The 14,260-nt window shown below is 42.2% G+C and overlaps 1 long non-coding RNA gene and 2 pseudogenes across 2 annotated transcripts in view; 2 read left to right on the forward strand and 1 right to left on the reverse strand.

The window, feature by feature from the left end:
* The window catches only part of LOC132517774 (uncharacterized), a 70,492-nt gene that overhangs the window by 33,878 nt on the left and 22,354 nt on the right, over window positions 1–14,260 (reverse strand). For both annotated transcript variants that reach the window (XR_009539820.1, XR_009539819.1), the window contains one exon: window positions 13,632–13,757. This is a non-coding gene — a long non-coding RNA (uncharacterized LOC132517774). The remainder of the gene's footprint in view (window positions 1–13,631; window positions 13,758–14,260) is intronic.
* LOC132517768 (cytochrome c oxidase subunit 2-like) lies at window positions 4,899–7,592 on the forward strand (annotated as a pseudogene).
* On the forward strand, window positions 6,196–7,592 carry LOC132517767 (ATP synthase subunit a-like; annotated as a pseudogene).

The following is a 14,260-nucleotide window of genomic DNA, read 5'->3' on the forward strand; positions in this document are numbered from 1 at the left end:
GGCTTCATTGTAAGAAACAAACCAAAAATGATTAGAAACGGTGGTGGCTGAATTAGAGAAAGCCTCAACCTCCGTCTCCAACTTCTTTATGTTCTCTTCTTTCTGAGTTGCCCTGCTCTGCCCTGCCCTTCCTGTTCTCCCTCCTCCAACACCAAAAGAAAAATATATTGAATGCGAGATAGAAAATGAAAGCAACACCAAGTTTAAAGAGAAGCCCATGAGCAGAATGCGAGATAGAAAATGAAAGCAACACCAAGTTTAAGGAGAAGCCCATGAGCAGAGGGGCACCTGCTCTATCTACAGCCCCTGGACTAGGACAAAACTTAGGAACTTGACTAAGGATTTTCCAGATCCCTTACAAAGACCCTTTAGCTTTTGCTAAGGAATTTGATCTTACAGTAAGAACTTACGAGCCTGGATATTCAGACTTGTACCAGCTCGTACATTGACTAGTCTCTGAAAGTAAAGCAAAAGAATGGCTCTAAGACATAAATTGGAAAGCACCTATGGAGGATTTTCAGAAGTGTGAGGCTACAGATCGCCAGAAAGGTAGAGAAGTTGCCCACAACTTATATCAGGCTATTCCAAAAATCTTCCCACAGAAAACAGATTGAGCATGGGACTTCCCTGGTGGTCCAGTGGCTACGACTCCACGCTCCCAATGCAGGGGGCCCAGGTTCGACCCCTGGTCAGGGAACTAGATCCCACGTGCAGCAACTGAAAGATCCTGCATGCCACAACGAAGACCCAACACAGCCAAATAAATAAAAAAAGAAAACAGATTGGGCAAAGATCCATCAGTGTAAATAGAGGCCAGGAGAAACTATCTGATTATTTTGAAAGATTTAAAAAAACATTCAAACAACACTCTGGCATGGATCCAGAGAGTTTTGTAAACCATCAGAATGATTCAGTATTACATTCTATTTTTCTAGAAGGATTAGATGAAGAATTGGTACGCCTGGTTAAAAGACATGAACTTGATTGGGCCACTATGCATACTAATGCCCTTATCACTGCTGCTGCTAAGCTTTCTAAAACCTTATGGAAAGAAGGAAAAAGCCAAGATTATGACTGTGCAGCTACAGCAGTTGGCGGCCCTCCAAAACTCACCTGCCCAAATTCCAGCCAGGCTTGGAAATTGCAAAAAACATGTACATTTTAAAAGGGATTGCCACAAATTCAAGCGAGACTTGGAACAAGGTAAAATTAAAAAGGAAGAGAGGTGCTCTGAGGATTACGAGAGGGCATTTCCCCCTCCTCCTCACACATACCTTAGGGGAGACTGAAATAACTATCAGAGCGGAAACTTCTAAGGCCCTGTGGACACGGGGGCTCCTCCACTCTCTGTCCTTAACCCGACCCTTATTCACTGCCCTCTCGCTCGGGGTAAACAATCGATTCTCATGGTAGGGGTTTCAAACTTTCCTGTGCAGATTTTTAAATCAGAACCAGTAATTGTTCAGCTAGGAACTGTCACAGGAGGACATGTATTCCTTTTGGTGAATGTGCTCCAATTCATCTGATTGGATGAGACCTTTTAGAGGCATATAATGCCCGTATTGCCTTTTCACCTGTGGTGAAATGATTTTAGACTTAGAAGCTGTAGATGCTGAGAACATAATTACTGAAAAGTGAATGGTTATGAAAATCAAAATTCAGACAAATCAAGAGGAAATTAATGATTTGCTGTTACAGGACAGCTGCATGTAAATCAATGGAGTTAGAACACACCCTCACACCACGCACAAAAATAACCTCACAATGGCTTAAAGACTTGACACCATGAAACTCCTAGAAGAGAGCATAGGCAAAACATTCTGACATAAACTGTACCAATGTTCCCTTAAGTCAGTCTCCCAAGGCAATAGAAACGAAAACTTACAAGCTTTTGCACAGCAAAGGAAACCATAAACAAAAGAAAACCTAAAAGACAACCTACGGAATAGGAGAAAATATCTGCAAATGATGTGACTGACAAGGGCTTTATTTCCAAAATATACTGGGTGGGCCAAAGTTTGGGTTTTTCCATAATACCTTATTGGCCAACCCAATACAAACAGCTCATACAACTCAACAACAACAACAAAAAAACCCAATCGAAAAATGGGCAGAAGACCTTAATAGACGTTTCTCCAAAGAAGACACAAATGGCCAATAGGCATGAGAAAAGATGCTCAACATCACTAGTTATTAGAAAAGTGCCAATCAAAACTACAGTGAGCTACCACCTCACACAGGTCAGAATGGCCATCATTAAAGTCTACAGATAACATGCTGGAGAGGGTGTGGACAAAAGGGAACCCTCCTACACTGTTGGCGGGAATGTAAGTTGGTGCAGCCAGTATGGAGAACAGTATGGAGATTCCTCAGAAAACTAGAGTTACCCAATTGCCATCATGCCTATCATAATGAAAAAACCTAACCCTCGAGCCACAGAAGCCTCAGCCAGATACTTTCTAACACAAGCCACAGCATCCTCATTACTCATACTAGCAATTATTATTAACCTAATACACTCCAGCCAATGAACCATCATAAAATTATTCGACCCAACAGCATCCGTTCTAATAACAATAGCTTTAGCCATTAAACTAGGATTATCCCCTTTTCACTTTTGAGTACCAGAAGTTACACAAGGCGTTCCCCTAAGCACAGGACTAATTCTACTTACGTGACAAAAACTCGTACCCATCTCAATCCTTTATCAAATCTCACCATCAATCACTCTACACCTAATAATCACTATATCCTTTCTATCGATTCTAATCGGAGGCTGAGGTGGACTAAACCAAACGCAACTCCGAAAAATCATAGCCTATTCATCAATTGCTCACATAGGATGAATAACCGCTATTTTATTATACAACCCAGCCCTCACCCTACTAAATCTATTAATTTATATTGTAATAACCTTCACCATATTTATGCTACTTATCCAAAACTCCACTACCGCCACACTACTACTATCCCAAACATGAAATACAATACCTGTTATAACAACCTTTACTATGCTCACCCTACTCTCCATAGGAGGACTTCCTCCACTCACAGGCTTTATACCCAAATGAATAATTATTCAAGAACTAACAAAAAATGATACCCTCATCCTACCCACCCTCATAGCCATCACAGCTCTACTCAACCTATATTTCTATATACGCCTTACCTTCTCCACAGCATTAACCCTCCTCCCCTCTACCAACAACATAAAAATAAAATGACAATTCTACTCCACAAAACAGATAACCCTTGTACCAACAGCAATCGTACTATCCACAATACTTCTACCTCTTACACCAGCACTCTTTGTCCTACTATAGGGGTTTAGGTTAAATAAGACCAAGAGCCTGCAAAGCCCTAAGCAAGTATAATTCTACTTAACCCCTGCCCAATAAGGATTGCAAGACCATACCTCACATCAATTGAATGCAAATCAAACACTTTAATTAAGCTAAATCCTCACTAGATTGGAGGGATACATCTCCCACGAACTTTTAGTTAACAGCTAAATACCCTAATAAACTGGCTTCAATCTACTTCTCCCGCCGCGAGAAAAAAAAAAGGCGGGAGAAGTCCCGGCAGGATTGAAGCTGCTTCTTTGAATTTGCAATTCAAAATGATTACTCACCACAGGACTTGGCAAAAAGAGGACTTTACCCCTGTCTTTAGATTTACAGTCTAATGCCTACTCGGCCATTTTACCTTAGGTTCATAAACGGAAGACAATTCTCTACCAATCACAAAGACATTGGTACCCTGTGTTTACTATTTGGCGCCTGGGCAGGAATAGTGGGTACTGGTCTCAGCTTGTGGATTCGTGCTGAATTAGGTCAGCCGGCACACTTATCGGAGACGACCAACTTCATAATGTTCTAGTAACAGCCCACGCCTTCGTAATCATTTTCTTTATGGTTATACCTGTCATAATTGGGGGATTTGGAAACTGACTGGTTCCCTTGATAACTGGAGCCCCGACATAGCATTCCCTCGCCTAAACAACGTAAGCTTCTGCCTACTTCCCCCTTCCTTCCTACTGACAGCATCTTCAATCACTGAAGCCGGCGCAGGAACAGGCTGAACTGTATACCCTCCTCTAGCCGGAAACCTAGCACACGCAGGAGCCTCAGTAGACCTTACTATTTTCTCTCTACATTTAGCCGGTGTATCTTCAATCCTTGGGGCTATTAACTTCATTACAACTATCATTAATATAAAACCACCCGCTATAACCCAATACCAAACACCTCTCTTCGTGTGATCAGTCTTGGTCACAGCAGTTTTACTCTTACTATCGCTACCCGTCTTAGCAGCCGGAATTACCATACTATTAACTGATCGAAACCTAAACACCACCTTTTTCGACCCGGCAGGAGGAGGCGGCCCAATCCTGTATCAACACCTGTTCTGATTTTTTGGTCATCCCGAAGTATATATTCTAATTCTACCCGGCTTCGGAATAATTTCACATATCGTTACCTATTATTCGGGGAAAAAAGAACCTTTCGGGTATATGGGAATAGTATGAGCTATAGTTTCTTTTGGTTTCCTGGGTTTTATTGTATGAGCTCATCATATATTTACAGTTGGAACAGACGTAGATACACGAGCATACTTTACATCAGCCACTGTAATTACTGCAATTCCTACAGGAGTAAAAGTCTTCAGCTGACTGGCAACACTTCACGGAGGAAATATTAAATGATCTCCCGCCCTAATATGAGCTCTAGGCTTTATTTGCTTATTCACAGTAGGAGGTCTAACCGGTATTATCCTGGCTAATTCATCCCTAGACATTATTCTCCACGACACCTATTATGTAGTTGCCCATTTTCACTATGTGCTTTCAACAGGAGCTGTCTTCGCCATCACAGGAGGTTTTGTCCACTGATTTCCACTATTTTCAGGCTATACACTTAACCCAACATGAACAAAAATCCAATTTATAATTATATTCGTAGGTGTAAATATGACATTCTTTCCACAGCACTTCCTAGGCCTATCTGGAATACCTCGCCGATACTCCGACTATCCAGATGCCTATACAACGTGAAATACCATCTCATCAATAGGCTCCTTTATCTCACTGACAGCAGTCATACTAATAATCTTCATTATCTGAGAAGCATTCGCATCTAAACGGGAAGTATTAGCAGTAGACCTCACCTCCACAAACCTTGAATGACTAAACGGATGTCCTCCACCATATCACACATTTGAGGAACCGGTATATGTTAACCTAAAATATTCAAGAAAGGAAGGAATCGAACCCCCTCTAATCAGTTTCAAGCCAACATCATAACCATTATGTCTTTCTTTATGAGCGAGATATTAGTAAAGTCTTACGTAACTTTGTCAAAGTTAAATCACAAGTGAAAATCCTGTATATCTCCATGGCATACCCTTTCCAACTAGGCTTACAAGACGCAGCATCACCTGTTATAGAAGAACTCCAACAGTTTCATGACCACGCATTAATGATTGTTTTCCTAATTAGCTCCCTAGTCCTCTATATTATTACCCTAATACAACCAAATTAACACACACTAGTACAATAGACGCTCAAGAAGTAGAAACTATTTGAACTGTCCTCCCTGCCGTTATCTTAATTATAATTGCCCTACCTTCTCTACGAGTTCTCTACATAATAGACGAAATTAACAATCCCTCCCTTACCGTAAAAACAACAGGACATCAATGATATTGAAGCTATGAATATACCGACTACGAAGACCTAAATTTTGACTCCTACATGATTCCAACCTCAGACCTAAAACCAGGAGAACTACGATTGCTAGAAGTAGATAATCGAATGGTCCTACCCATACAAATAACAATCCGAATACTAGTTTCCTCAGAAGATGTATTACACTCATGAGCTGTCCCTTCCCTGGGTCTAAAAACAGATGCAATTCCTGGACGCCTAAACCAAACAACCCTAATATCAACACGACCTGGCCTGTTCTATGGACAATGTTCAGAAATCTGTGGCTCAAATCACAGCTTTATGCCAATCGTTCTCGAATTAGTACCCTTAGAGAACTTTGAAAAATGATCTGCATCCATATTATAACTTCATTAAGAAGCTGAACTAGCTTTAACCTTTTAAGTTAAAGATTGAGAGCTGTAAACTCCCCTTAATGATATGCCACAACTAGATACATCAACATGGCTCCTTACCATCCTCTGCCCTTTACCCTCTTCACATTACTTCAACTAAAAATCTCAAAGCATTTTTATTCTCCTTCCCCCAAACCAATGTGCACTAAATTACAAAAACAACAAACCCCTTGAAACCACACATGAACGAAAATCTATTTGCCCCTTTCATAATCCCGATTATACTAGGTATTCCTATCACTACTCTAATTATTATATTTCCCACCATACTATTCCCAGCACCAAATCGATTAATCAACAATCGTATAATCGCTATCCAACAATGACTAACCAAACTTACATCAAAGCAACTGATAGTTACACATAACCACAAAGGACAAACCTGATCTCTAATACTTATCTCACTTTTCCTCTTCATCGCTTCCACAAATCTTCTTGGAATACTACCCCACTCATTCACACCCACTACTCAACTCTATAAATTTAGGCACAGCTATTCCGTTATGAGCTGGCACTGTCTTTATCGGCTTCCGTAACAAGACAAAAATATCCCTAGCCCACCTTCTACCACTAGGCACACCCACTTTCCTGATCCCTATATTAGTAATAATCGAAACTATCAGCCTATTTATTCAGCCTTTAGCTCTAGCAGTACGGCTAACAGCGAACATCACGGCAGGTCACCTATTACTACACCTAATCGGAAGTGCAACTCTTGCATTAATAGATATTAGTCTATTCACAGCCCTCATCACATTCACCATCCTCACCGTATTAATCATCCTCGAATTCGCCGTAGCCCTAATCCAAGCCTACGTATTCACCTTACTAGTGAGCCTATACTTGCAGGACAATACATAATGACCCACCAAACCCACTCATATCATATAGTAAACCCCAGTCCTTGACCACTTACAGGAGCTCTCCTAGCATTTCTTATAACATCAGGCCTAATCATATGATTCCACTTCAACTCAATCATCTTACTGACTTTAAGCTTTTTGACAAATACCCTAACAATATACCAATGATGACGAGATATCGTCCGAGAAAGCACCTTCCAAGGCCACCACACACCAACCGTTGAAAAAGGACTTCGATATGGTATAATCTTATTTATCTTATTAGAAGTCCTATTCTTTACAGCCTTCTTCTGAGCTTTTTACCATTCAAGTCTTGCCCCTACTCCCGAATTAGGAGGCTCCTGACCACCACAGGTATTCACCCTCTAAATCCACTAGAAGTCCCACTCCTCAATACCTCCGTGCTATTAGCTTCCGGTGTATCTATCACTTGAGCCCATCAGTCTCATGGAAGGCGACCGCAAACACATACTCCAAGCTCTTCTCATCACAATCATACTCGGCCTCTATTTCACCCTACTTCAAGCATCAGAATACTATGAAGCCCCATTTACAATCTCAGACGGAGTCTACGGCTCTACCTTCTTCGTAGCCACAGGCTTCCACGGACTACACGTCATCATCGGATCAACTTTCCTTATCATCTGCTTTATACGCCAATTAATGTTCCACTTTACATCAAACCACCACTTTGGCTTCGAAGCCGCTGCTCGATACTGACATTTCGTAGACGTTGTATGATTCTTCCTCTATGTATCAATCTATTGATGAGGTTCGTAGTCCTTTTAGTATTTACAAGTACAACTGACTTCCAATCAGTTAGTTTCGGTACACCCCGAAAAAGAACAATAAACCTTCTATTAACGCTACTAACGAACACAACCCTAGCCTTACTGCTCATACTTACCGCTTTTTGACTCCCCCAACTAAACGTCTATGCAGAAAAAACCAGCCCTTACGAATGTGGCTTTGACCCAATAGGATCTGCTTGCCTACCTTTTTCCATAAAATTTTTCCTAGTAGCAATTACTTTCCTCCTCTTCGACCTAGAAATTGCCCTCCTGCTCCCCTTACCTTGAGCAATCCAAACAAATAACTTAACAACAATACTCCTTATGGCCCTATTCCTAATCTCCCTACTAGCAGCTAGCCTAGCCTATGAATGAACCCAAAAAGGCCTAGAATGAGATAAATATGATACTTAGTTTAAAATAAAACAATGTTTTATGCACATAATTGGACAGAGCCATGTTACTTATCTATCACTCTAGTAGAGGATGTAATTTTCCCTTCTAAGCAAGGGAAATGGCAGTGCTAAATAGTTTTGTAACTTTTGAATGAGAAACGTTTAAGTAAAAAACTGTCAAGATAATATTTTTCAGATGCATTTACATTGACTATGGGGAAAAGACTGAAAAAAGTCATTTTTTTTTAATTTTAAAGACTAGAGAAATTCTGTTACATGAAGTGACAATGTAAAACCACATTTAGTTTTATACTAAATATTTTTTTAAGGTCTTAGCATTTAATATAAAGCAAATCCACACATTTTCTAACTTTCCACAAGTTCTAAAAAGGGAAGGCAGAAACCTCAGTCTTGAAATTTTGGTTTTTAAAAATCATGACACTGTTTTACCATGAAATTGAGTAGCTAACTTTTGGTAACACCTTTTGTTTATTTGTATGTTTGTAATAATGGACCTTTTAAAACACAGGAATGTTTTGATTTGTACAGACTTTGAAAAATGTGTGTTAATAAAAATTCACATTGAATAAAAAAAAGAAAAAAAAAGAAACATACGAGTGGCCAATAAGCACATGAAAAGATGCTCAGAATCACTAATCATTAGGGAAATGCAAACCAAAGCTACAATAAGGTATCACCTCACACACATTAGGATGGCTGTTATCAAAAAAAAAAAAAAAAAAAAACCCAGAAAGCAAGTATGGACAAGGATGTGGAAAAACTGGAATCCTTGTGCACTGCTGGTAGGGATGTAAGATGTAAAGCAGTTGTGGAAACAGTATGGTAGTTCCTCAGAAAACTGAAAGAATTACCATATTCTCCCACAATTCCACTTCTGGGTATATACCCTTAAAGTACTGAAAGTAGGGTCTCCAAGATGCTTGTTTACCCATGTTCATGGCAGCATGATTCACAATCATTAAAATATGTAAAGCAATGTAAGTGTTCAAAGAGTGAATGGATACACAAAGTGTGGTCCATCTACACTGGAATAAAAGGAAGGAAATTCTTTACTATGCTACAACATGCATGAACCTTGAGGGCATTATGTTCATGGAATCAGCTAATGACGAGTGACAAATACTGTATGATTCTACTTATAGGAGGTATGGAGTCACATCTCATAAAGACAGTAGAATGGTGGTTGCAGGGGCTGGGGGGAGGGAGTATGAGTTACTGTTTCAGTTTTACAAGATGAAGAGTTACGGGCTTGGATTATGATGGTTGCACAACAATGTGAATGTATTTAATACCACTTAAAATGGTTAAGATGGTAAATTTTATGTGTATCTATGATTTTAAAAAATCGTTTTTAGAAGGATGCGAAAAGACAATAAAACCGTATATATCCATTACTTTCCTACAACACTTTTCAATTTTTATTTCTACTCCACTCATTTCTCCACATAATTTTGAAGAAACTCTCAGATATACCATTTAATCCATGAATATTAGGGAATATATGTTTTTTAAAAAACATAATCCGAAGTCCATTATCACACCTAAAAATAAACAACCTGCGTTTACCATATTCAAATAACCACGAGCAGCAGTCAGCTTCCCTAATGATCACTACAGGGATATAACAAGATCCATACATTTCCTTTTGTTCAAATGTCCTTGATCTGAGAAGCGTTTAGTACCCGGAATATAAAGAACTCTTTCAGCAAGGCAACCTAGTTTTCAAAAATGGGCAACAGACTTGAACAGACATTTGTCTAATGAAGATACATAGTCAGCAAATACACGAGTAGAAGTTCAATATCATTGGTCACTTAGGCTGTCACGGCATACCCACTATGGGGATTATAATTTAAAAAAAATAAAACACAGGTTTTCCCAAAAGATGTGGAGAAATAGGAAACGTTGTGCACTGCTGATGGGAATGTAAATGGTGCAGGTGCAGCCACTATGGAAAACGGTTTGGCAGTACCTCAGAAAGTCAAAGAATCACCACAGGACCCAGCAACTCCACTCACAGGTATCCGCCTCACAGAGATGAATACTTAGGTGCACACAGAAACTTGTACACGGATGCTCAGAGCAGCAGGGGTTTTCTTCCACAACCAAAAGGTGGAAACAACCCCAATATCTATCAACGTACGAATGGATAGGCAAACTGTGGTGCACACAGACACAGTGGAATCACACGCTGCCATAAAAAGGAAAGAGGTGCTGACACAGGTTGCAACGTGCATGAGCCACAAAACATTACGCTGAGTAAACACCAGACCCAAATGATCACATATTGTGTGACTGGGTTTTTGTGGGGGGGGGGGGGTGGCCACGCAGCATGGCACGTGGGAACTTGGTTCCCCAACCAGGGGTCCAACCTGCACCCCCTGCACGGAGAGTCTTAACCACTGGACCACCAGGGAAGTCCCCGTGTGACTGCTTTTTATAAAAAATCACCAGAACGGGCAAATCCATACAGGCAGAGAGTAGATGAGCGCTTGCCAGGAAGGCTACAGGGGAAATAGGGAGCCACTGCTTAAAGGGCACAGGGTGTCCTGGCGTGAGGAAGAGGCTTTCACATTAGAGACGGTGGTTGCACAACACAGTGAACGGACCAAATTGTATATTATTAAACGGTTAGCTGTAGGTTTGTGAATTTCATCTCGATTTTTTTACAAAGCCATGCAGATCTTTGCAAAAGACCGTCTAGATTTGGGGATATTTCCATTGACTGTGTTTGGTAACCTAGGACCCTGTCTTCGGGGAAAAAACATTTTTATTTCTAGGAAATTTCTGTGTTACAGTTGCCCTACTCTGTTTAGAGGTTTAAATGCCACTGCAGGGACTTCCCTGGTGGTCCAGTGGTTAAGACTCCACGCTCCCAATGCAGGGGACCCGAGTTCGATCCCTGGTCACGGAACTAGATCCCGCATGTGACAACTAAGAGCCCACATGTCACAACTAAAGATCCCGTGTGCCGCAACTAATAAAGATCGCGTGTGCCGCAACTAAGACCCAGTGCAGCCAAATAAATATTTAAAAAAAATAAATGCAGGGCTTCCCCGGTGGCAAAGTGGTTGAGAGTCCACCTGCCGATGCAGGGGACGCAGGTTCGTGACCCGGTCCGGGAAGATCCCACATGCCGCAGAGCAGCTGGGCCCGTGAGCCATGGCCGCTGAGCCTGCGCGTCCGGAGCCTGTGCTCCGCAACGGGAGAGGCCACAACAGTGAGAGGCCCGCGTACCGCAAAAAGAAATAAATAAATAAATGCAACTGCACAGCCATTGTCGCATCAGAGGAGTCATCTGATCATTTTGCATCAAAAAAAAAAAAAAAAGGCAGGCGAGACTAATCCTATTCCAAGTACAGACATTCTCTGGACAAAATCTGTAATAAAGTTCTGGGTACCACACAGTAGGGTCTTGAAGCTGGACTTCATCTGCTTGTGGACAAAAGAACGGGCTGCCTGACAGCCCAACAGCTGTCCTGACACATACTGCCGGTGCTCACTGAATGGTCGGCGGGTTCCGTTAAACAATCCGTGGGGCATAAAACCACACTACCGCTCTGATGGGGATGGAGAACACCCAGAAGGCCACTGCACAGTCATGTCTAAAAACACAAAAAGTACTGCCCAAACCAAAAATAAGACCAGCTCTCAAACCTATTGTATCAATATTTGGAGGAACTTTCTCCACTTTCCCCAGTTACAAGTTAGCTCCACTCCATTTTTCCAGCTCTGTAGGTAAGAATTCCTAAAATCCTTTCCATACACTACCCTATGAGTACGTCCAATCCACAAATCCTGCTTCCTTGCTCCTTCCACAAACCTGGCGAACACGGAGCGAGATCCCCTGATCAGGTCTCTCACATCGTCCTCCTGAGCGAACACACGGTTCCTCGTGGACTCACTGCAGTCAGTAAGCGGACGCTATTCCACCGTAACTGTGCTGCTGGGTGTGAGGAAGGAATAAAGGTTCTCCCACGTCTCACACTTACAAGGTGAGTGCTTTTATATATCGTGTAATGACGACGAGAGCCTTTCCCGCATTCCTTATATTCCCAAGACTTTATTCCATTATGAGTAGTCACGGGTCTTCTAAGGACACAGCAATAAGTAAGAACCTTGCCATGTTCTTTCCCTTCATAGGTTTTCTGCTCACTTGTGACCACTCCCATGTCTGAAAAGATGAGTGACGGTAGAGTTCTGCCACATTCCTCACGTGGCATTTACCAGGGAGACATGTTTCTGAAGAGGAGAGAAAAGGAAAGGCCATCCCACATTCCTGACACGGATAAGTTTTGTCCACAGCGTGAGATCTCACATCAGCGCTTAGATACGAGACCCGTCTGCCCAGCCTCACACTGAAGGCGGGGGTCTAGACTTGGGTATCCACTGAAGCCCCCCAGCACTCGGTACATTTGTAGGATTCGACTCCAGCAGTGTGTCTTTGTTTCACAGTAAGACTGTAGTCTCGCTTTGGTTTCTCCCCACTGATCATCTACAGCACTGTTGTCCCACATATGGACGAAGTACATTAACAATTCATAATCGGGCTTCCCTGGTGGCACAGGGTTTAAGCATCCACCTGCCAAAGCAGGGGACACGGATTCCAGCCCTGGTCTGGGAAGATCCCACATGCCGCGGAGCAACTGAGCCCACATGCCACAACTACCGAGCCTGCGTTCTGGAGCCCGTGAGCCATTACTACTGAGCCCGCGAGCCACAACTACTGAAGTCCGCGCACCTAGAGCCCATGCTCCGCAACTAAAGAAGCCACTGCAATGAGAAGCCCACGCACCGCAACAAAGATCCAACGCAGCCAAAAATAAATAAATAAATATTTTTAAAAATTCATAATCATTAATGATGATAGTTTTTCACGATTATTGTAACGACACATTTCCCAATATTTGTGACTGTTCATGTTTTTGATGCTGCAGTGTGTTTTAAGCATAGTATTCCTCGGATAAGGGTGCCCCAACCCAACATTTGAAAACTATGCTCGCTTATCAGTTTAAGGAGCCTCAAGAGAGAAATAAGAAGTCAGCTTAGGGACTTCCTGGTGGTCCAGTGGTTAAGGCTCCACGCTCCCAATGCAGGGGGGGCCCGGGTTCGATCCCTGGTGGGGGAACTAGATAACCGCATGCTGCAAGGAAGATCTCGCACGTGGCAACGAAGATCCCGTGTGCCGCAACTAAGACCCAGTGCAGCCAAATAAATACTTTTTTTTAAAGTCAGCTTCAAACATCTTAAAAGAAGTTTAAGCAGATCTTTGTTTTCACAGTAAAGCTGTTCATTAGTCTCAAGACTCCATGAGGCCTCTGACCACGTCTGTGTGTCTGCTAACGTGTGCCCGCTTCTCAGCCCTAATCTTGGAACAAGGTCAACAGAGTAAGATAGGTTGTTCTCTAAAAGGACAAGTGAAGGAATGATGCCACCCCTACCTGCTGAGGCCAAGTTCCTGAAGGTTCGAAGCCTCACATCTCTGTAGAGTTCCTCTGAACAGGACTTAGCAAAGCCCACTCTGCCCAGGTGAAGTCCGCAGCCACATCCTCAGAGACCACTGAGTCCTGAAACAGAACACATATGTTAGAGCAACAAACCCACGTCCTCCAGTACAAGCAGGAAGGCTGGTGCAGCTCACAGCCCAGGGGAACTGGACTCAATCATAGTACATTCACCCAAGGCTCTGTCGTCCTCCAGCTTCAAATCTAAGCCTTAGGAGTCAGACCTCTCCACTCTATCCAGAGTCCTCTTGTTCACTGATCTCATCACATCCCATAGATCTAACAGCACCCTGTGACAGCTTTTTTTTTTTTTTTTTTTTGCCAAGCCACGGCAGCATGCAAGGTCCTAGCTCCCCGACCACAGATTGAACCCACGCCCCCTCAAGTGGAAGCATGGAGTCTTAAGCACTGGACTGCCAGGGAATTCCCCAAGCACCTTTGACATCCTGAACTTATTTCCCCAGCAGTTACATTGTGACCATTCCTGGTTTCCTTTGTCCCCATGTGCACTATGAAGAAATGCCAGAAAAAAAAAAAAAAAAAAAAGAAATGCCAGAAATGCTCTA

This window comes from Lagenorhynchus albirostris, chromosome 3 (genome assembly GCF_949774975.1).
Source record: "Lagenorhynchus albirostris chromosome 3, mLagAlb1.1, whole genome shotgun sequence".
In the NCBI taxonomy this organism is placed as follows: Eukaryota; Metazoa; Chordata; class Mammalia; order Artiodactyla; family Delphinidae; genus Lagenorhynchus; species Lagenorhynchus albirostris.